Genomic DNA, 7,724 nt, shown 5'->3' with positions numbered 1-7,724 from the left:
TGACTTCAGGGATTAGTGAGAACCCCCTGCCTTTTACTCATTCTGACTTCCGGTGACCTTTCAGTTAAATTTTCCAAATTCAGACATAAGATTTCAACTGTGGAGTAAAAATAGGGTGCCTAAATAGTAAACATATTTATACCTGGCATGCATTTGTAATGGGTAAACAGATCTTTTACCTTTTTTGTGTTGTTTTTATGATATAACACAATTAAATGGGAAATAGCTGTTGTGATACAGATCTAAAATGTTTGTCAGAAAGGTTGTTTTTGGGATACCTGGTATTTGAGGGGGAGGTACTAGTTATTAAGCAGTTTGAGAACCAGCTCTGGTGCATTTGCCAGGACTCTCGGATGTAGTTTACATTCTCGACACATGGGGGCATTGCACTCCAAGCCAGACTTTTCATGGTGACATTCATGATCCCATAGATGATGTTACTCTCTAATACATAGATCTTTTTCTGTTTGTGAAAATGTGCTCTCATACACCCAGTCTTAGTCTCAAAGCGAGCTTTTAGCGGGGGTGATGCTTTGTTGTGCTCAGACACAGAGCGCTGTAGTTATATGATAAAAGTGGAATCACAAGGTGGCAGAAGAAAGGATGAAAGCTGCAGAGACTTCTTTTTTTAAGTGGATGATTAAAAGAGGGCCTCAGATCAATGCAAGAGTACCACAATGGGGCCTGGCAGAGAGCTCCCCTTCATGTTTCATGTGCAGCTCATAACACATGAAGAGGCTCGTCCATCACCGCGTCAGTGTGCTTGTCACATGTCTTGCTGTCGGGTCTACAAAAGGTGCCGAAAGGCACTTCCCTCTGCAGCTATGCTTGATTTGTCCTTTGAGCTGTCGAGACTTTCTGTGACAACCTAGCATGGGCTGCCGAACCAGTTTTTTCTGAAAGTTAATACCAAATCTCTTGCTTCTGTGCCAAAAAAAAAATTTTCCCCCCAGCTTTTGTTTCAGCGGCAGGTTTCCAAGGGAGTGCATTGGTTTGGATGATTTGGGTTAAACTGCGTGGCTGAGGTCAGGGCTGCTGGGTTTAAATCACAGCCACAGACCCAGCGGGGCCTTCCAGCTTATATTTACCTCTGATAACCCACAGGCCCTCCGCATTCACATTATAAGCTCAGCTTGTGTTGAAACCTCAGGGACTTCAACGAGGACTGGGAATTTTGATTCTGGCATGCATGTAAGCACAATGGATAATTATCAGAATGGTGCTCAATTTAAAATATGTACAGTACCTAAGAAAAGTATTTATACCAGCTTTTGTAGCCATGTTCCAACCAAAAACTTCAAGGTGTTTTATTGGGATCATATGTGATACACCAACACAAAGTATCGCATAATTGTGAAGCGGAAGGAAAACGATACTTTCTGCACATAAAAATCTAAAAAATGTGGCATGCATTTATCTCCTCTGAGTCAACACCTTTTAGAACCACCATTTGCTGCAATCACAGCTACAATATTTAGGGGGGTATGTCTTTTACTAGATTTGCACACTTAAAAATGTAAATGTTGGCGCATTCTTCTTTGTGAGGTAGCTTAAACTCAGTTGGGTTGGATAGACAGCATCTGTGAATATCAATTTTCAGGTCTTACCGCAGATTTTCTATTGGACTGAGGTTTGGACTTTGACTGAGGCTTTGATCAAAAACATTTCACATAGCTCAGGATTTCTGTTCTGTTGACCTCTGCAGCTCCTCCAGAGTAACCACATGCCCCTTGTAGTTGCTTTTCTGTTTAGTTCTCTCCTTGCCTGGCATTCCTGCTAAGGTAGACTTTCATCTATATGCTATGATGCTGCATTCCATTAATCTCGGAAGTTGGAACTGGGATGTCGGATAGGTCATCTCTGAGTTGTAGTGTTCCAGTTTCCTGCTTGTTTTCGTTTGTATTGCTAGCAACTGTAACAGCAGTTTTACAACAATAACAAAGTTCTATGCGGTATTTCATGCATATTAACAGCGTTGAAACAACTCGTCTTATTAACACTGAAAAGTAATAAGTGTACGACGGACTAAATGTTACATAAATAACGAAGAAGTGCTATAAACAGTTACAGTATGAACCCTTTACTACTATGGGTATGAGTAGCAACCACCTTCAATGCGAAAGTTGGGTATGGTCGCGTTGCCTTGACTTTCCGACTTGTAATTCAAACTTTTGCGGGCAATCCAGCTGAAATTTCCAACCCGAGGACGGAAATTCCAAATTCAAAGTACAAATGAAATGCAGCATTTTCTCACTTCTGAAGGCTGAAGGTTGGATTGTTTTTTTTTAGGGGCATCAAAGTAAAAGGGAGCTGTATACAAATGCATGCTACATGTTTCTGATTTTTATTTGTTAAAAAGCTTTAAAAACATGTATAATTTTTCTTCCATTTTACAATCATACACTACATGGTGTTGGTCTATCAAGCAAAATCTGAGTAAAATATGCAAGACACTGTAACTGTATTTCCAGCTGTTTTTATACGCATTTTAAAAGAGCTGCTTTACAGAGAGAACCAGACCTGAGTAGTCTCCTGCAATGAGATAAAGAAACACAAAGTTTATACCATGAATAAATCAGTAATGGAAGGATTGGTTAAAGTCTTCTCGGCTTGTAAAAGCAGAAAAAAAGCAGCTGACCCTGTTAAATCATTTACCCGACCTTTCATTAGATTAAGCACAGGGAGTTAAGCACACAGACAGACAAACCGTCAGGCCAATAACTGTCGGATGTCCAAAACTCATCCTCATGCTGCACTAAATTTAAAATCTGATCTTTTTTTTATGTCATGTCGACATTGTACTCTGGATCCAGTGCAGTACCTAGTAACTAAATAAAAGAGAAAAAGGCCCTCCTGGATTAAGAAGAGACACCGTGTGGGCTGTAACAGAGACGTCAAGGTGAATGTGAAATGAGAAGAAGCATCAATGCCTTTCATTATAAGGAGAAGGTTTCACAAAAACAGGCCTGAACAGGTTGCAGATTCCTGTGGTACGCTATGAATAGAGCGCCGTGGGAACCTACTGTCTGCCTCCTGTCGGTTTTCTTCGTATTGACACACAGGCAGAGTGACTAAAGGTATGCTGAATGAGTGAACGAGTGACAGGCCTATTGTATTTGGAGGATAGAAGCAGGAGGATTAGTCTCCCTTTGGCACTGATGGTCCTCAGTGTGGAGGGAATCTGTCATCAGCAGAGCTGCAGGTGGTCCACGGCTCTGAGCGGGGGGCCAAGCAGCAAAACAAGTGGAGTTTTCAGCTGGGAGCAGGGTGATGTTTACCCTGAGTTGCCCTGGAATCCAATTCTCTACACCTTCTCTCCTCACCTCCATCATTGTTGTGCCACCACTTTCCCCCCGCTCATCCCTGAGGGGCCGGAGTTGTACAGCGAGTGTAATAATGCTTTTCCCTGCAGGTAGAAGGAAAACAAGATTATGGTTCTTCAATTAGAGAGACACACACTGAAAACATGCAAGCGGCTGTAACAGCAAAGCTCCAAACAAGAACGACATCTTTGCTCTTCCACTTTCAAATGACCCCATCCCACCAGAAGCCGGTACAGAGGTGACCTGCATATAGCTGGATAGATTTCTGGGCCGAGCCAGCACCAGTTGAATCATGAGTCTCTGTAAAAGTTTGGATGAGTGTCTCATAAGGGCATGATGAGACAGGCCTCATAAAAATGATGGAGAGCCCCCCAGCATGTCACCGGCCCCTGCCAGGAAAACCCTGTGATGTATGAGGCCTGGGACACCTCTGCTAATAAGACTCATCTCTTTAATTGGCTTTATGGTGCGGCTGCCCAAATGGCACCATGGTGCAGCTGTGTGTGTGACGAATGAGAGTGCGCAAGCGCCCCTGTCTGAACCGTGTTCGTTTCGTGCATGTATGTGGTTCTTTAATGTGTCCGTGTGGGTGGAAGCTCATGAATGTTCCCATTATTAGATTTCTCACTTCCCTTCCTCCTCCAGAGCGGAGGATGAGCAGCCTCATTAGTAGGAAAGCACTTCTCCTGCTGGCCATGATTTAACACCTTACCCAATCCTAATTTAGTCAATCTATTCTTAAGTATTGCATGCGCTGCAAGATAGGGGTTAGGTTATGTAAGGGTGCAACAGTGCCTTGTCTGAATGTGATATTATGATCATTATTGATCTAAGGAAGCAGCAGATGGTTGGCTACTTTAAAGTTTCAATAGGTACAGAGCCTGAACCGAACACCTTAATGTATTTTACCTGTCATTTCATGTGATAGACCAACAAAGAGTGCTACATAACATAAGGAACACATGGTTTTCAAAATGGTTTACGAATAAAAATCTAAAAAGTGTGGGGTGAATTTGTATTCAGACCCCTTCAGTTATATTCCCCTAAAAAAGTGCAACTACTTGAGTTCAAAGGTCACCTAGCAAATCTCTTAGGGCCTCTGAAATTTGTTAAGAGAGCATCAGTCAACAAAACGAGTGTGGCACAATTGCAAACCTACCTAAGACAAAGACGTCCACCAAAACTGACAGGCCAGGGGAGGAGAGCATTACTTTCATTACTGACAGGCAGCAAAGAGGACAGTGGTAACTCTGGAGGAGCTGCAAAGATTCACAGGTAAGGTGGGATAATCTGTTGACAGGACAACTGTAAATTTATGCAGTTTATAATTCTGGTCTCAGTGGAAGAATGATGAAAAGAAAGCCATAAGAAGACCAGTTTGCCACAAGCTATTTAGAAGAAAGTGGCTTTGGTAAGGAGACCAAAGTTGAACATTTGTGTGGCACGAAACTAACCCCGTATACACCATCCCCGCAACATAAAACACAGTGTTCCCTGCATCATGCTCGGGAGTACTTTTCCTCAGCAGGAACAGCACAGTTCCTCGCAACCAGAGCCACAAGCAGAGCTACAATGGACTGGTTTAGATCAATGTGTATTTATGTGGCAGGACTTGAAAACTCATGTTCACAGACCCTCCCCATGACTTAGCCTGAGCTATTTTGCAAAGACAAAAGAGCACAAATTGTACTTTCCATATGTAGAAAGCTGGTAAAGATGCTCTCCCAAAGACATGCTGCTGTAGCTGCTCTCCATAATATTGAACAAGAGGGGCTAAATATAAATGCCCGCCACACTTTTAAGAAATCAAATTGGTAAAACATATAAAAAAACTTTTATTTTCCTTTGTGTTTCCTTTGCACTGTGTTGCTCTATCACATAAAATCCCAATAAAATACAATAAAGTTTGTGAATTTAATGTGACAAAACGTATAAACAAAAATCACAGGTATAAATACTTTTGCAAGGTATTGTACATGTTTTAGATTGAGCCAATATAAGGGGTGTGAACACTTTTGCAAACAACTGTTATATTTATATGCTGTCTTTAATCAGAAAGGGTGAAGAGGAGGAGGAGGAGGAGGAATCAGAGGTGGTCAAAGACGAGAAGAGAGAGTGCAGACACAGTGAAGGAGAGCTGGTACTCGTTAGCACACTGTTCATCAGTCTTGTGGGGTCAGGGTTCAGGGAGCCCCGAGGCTTGGTGTGTGACTGGTCACCTCTCACCCTTGACCCTCGCAGCCAGCACCTGGAGCTGAGGTATTTCCTCATAACGTTTACTGCTTTAATATCGATTCACAGCCAGACGGGTCGCGTCGTCAAAGCACGTGCAGAACTGAGCGAGCTTCAGATGTGCGGGATTAGAATTCAGAAAAAGCTGCTCAGTCGGCTGTTCTGGGTCAACACGGTGCAAGGTCGGAGAGAGAAAATGGGAATCAAAAGAGGACAAGGAGGTACAGGAGACAGAACAGTTGGAGGAGGAGGAGGGAAGTCAGGGTCACAGCTGCGATAAAGAGGTCAAAATGAAAGATGTTGCTTCGATGGGACAGATAGGAAAATAAACATCCTCCCTAAAAATAGTTTGGCGTCCAGTTCATATAGCCCAGCTCTCACTCCAGCCAGGTGTTGGGGCAGCTTTGCTCTCCGTAACAGATCCAGGATCTCCTGACTTTTCCAAGCCAACTGGGTTCATAATGCAAGAAATGTGTCTCCTGGCTTTGATGTGAGGGTTTCCTCAAAGCTCATAAGACAAACAGTCGGGGAATATCTTAACCCCTCAAATAAATATGACATGCCTGTCTTAACTTCATATCAGCTCCTGCCTGTTGTGGCTCAACTTTGACCTTTTTCCGTGACCCATGCTGTTGACTTTCCTTCTCTCCGTATGTCTTCATTTCCCTTGGAGAATCTCTGCTGAGCTGAGGCAAGCTGCTCGGAAATCCATCTGAATGAAGCTTTTTCTTTTCTCTCTTTTCTGACTGGCTGATGGACAGATTCCAGTTTGACTGAACCCAAATGCTCAAGGCAAATAAGACAAACAAAGAACACACAAACGCACGCACGCACGCACACACACACACACACACACACCTGTATCTCCCTCTGCCTATCTTTCATCGCCCTGCTTTTTGTTATGCGTCCGTCTTCCAGGGGGCCCCTCCTTTCTCTATTTATGCCTGCAGAGCTACTTTGTTGTGCTTTTAGTGGCTCAGTTTGTGAATGGATCAGATGCTGGAGCTGATATTCCCTGATCTTGCATTGAGCTGAGATAAGAGCAGATTGATGCCCGAGTTAGGGAGCATGGGAGTAATTGCTGTGGCTTTGATGGTCCCAGCTGTGACCGCTCCTGCCCCCTCAGATGCTTACTAACAAGAGAGTCATCATATTAAAGATATTTTTTTTTATGTATTTTGTAAGTATGATTTCTGAAAATGTGTACATGCACTCATCATGTCCATGAATATCATTAGAAATTGTAATGATGAATTTAAACTGTTCTGGGACAACAAATGATAAAAAACTAAAACTGGGTGCACAAGCTTGAATCTATTATGAAATTATACATACAGACCCAAATACACCCGTTAATATTTGGGTAGATGTCCCTTAGCAAGGTACACCCTCACCAAATGTCATCTAAAGGCTTCTGGTATTCTTCTGGCTGGATATTTGCCCCCTCTTCTTGGTAGAATTGGCAAACATTTTCATAAGCCACAAATTTAAATAGGGATGCACTCCACCAGCTTAATATTAGTCTGCTATCCATTGCAAAACCAGATTCAAGTTTCAACCATTAAGCTGTTAAGTTGGGGGAAGTTAAAGAACTGGAAGGTGGACTTTCTTTTTTATCATTACATCTACTTTTTGTAAAACAGTCCCAAAACATTACCCTGCCACCACCGGGCTTGACAGTTGGTACAGTGTTCCTAAGTTTAAAAGCCTTACCTCGCTCCAAACATATGTGTTGTCGCTGTGTACAAATGTAGACTGTAGAATGTTTGAGTGTGTACAGAGGCATATTTCAGTGAAGTTTAAAGGTGTTCATTTTGGAGCAGGTACTCATTTATTTCTCTCAGTCTTCCTACTGTGGACAAGGACTCTTGTGTTCCTAGCAGTTTCCGTTGCATTGCAAGCATGAGCTGTGGTGGTTCCTGGGTTTTTCTGAGGTTTTGGTCAAATGGCTGAAACTTAGACACAACTGTGTATTCCAATATAACAATGATCCAAAACACACATTCAAGCTGGTTTTAGAATCATGCCACTGTAATGACCCTGACCTCAAGCCTAATGAACTAAAGATTGCTGATGGCTACAACAAGCATATGGTTCCTCTGCAAATTGCAAAGGGACATTAATTCTGATATCAATGGGGGCGCATGCACATACAGCACACACCAAAGG

Source organism: Girardinichthys multiradiatus, chromosome 23 (genome assembly GCF_021462225.1).
Source record: "Girardinichthys multiradiatus isolate DD_20200921_A chromosome 23, DD_fGirMul_XY1, whole genome shotgun sequence".
Taxonomy (NCBI): domain Eukaryota; kingdom Metazoa; phylum Chordata; class Actinopteri; order Cyprinodontiformes; family Goodeidae; genus Girardinichthys; species Girardinichthys multiradiatus.
Note: the sequence above shows the minus strand (reverse complement) of the source record.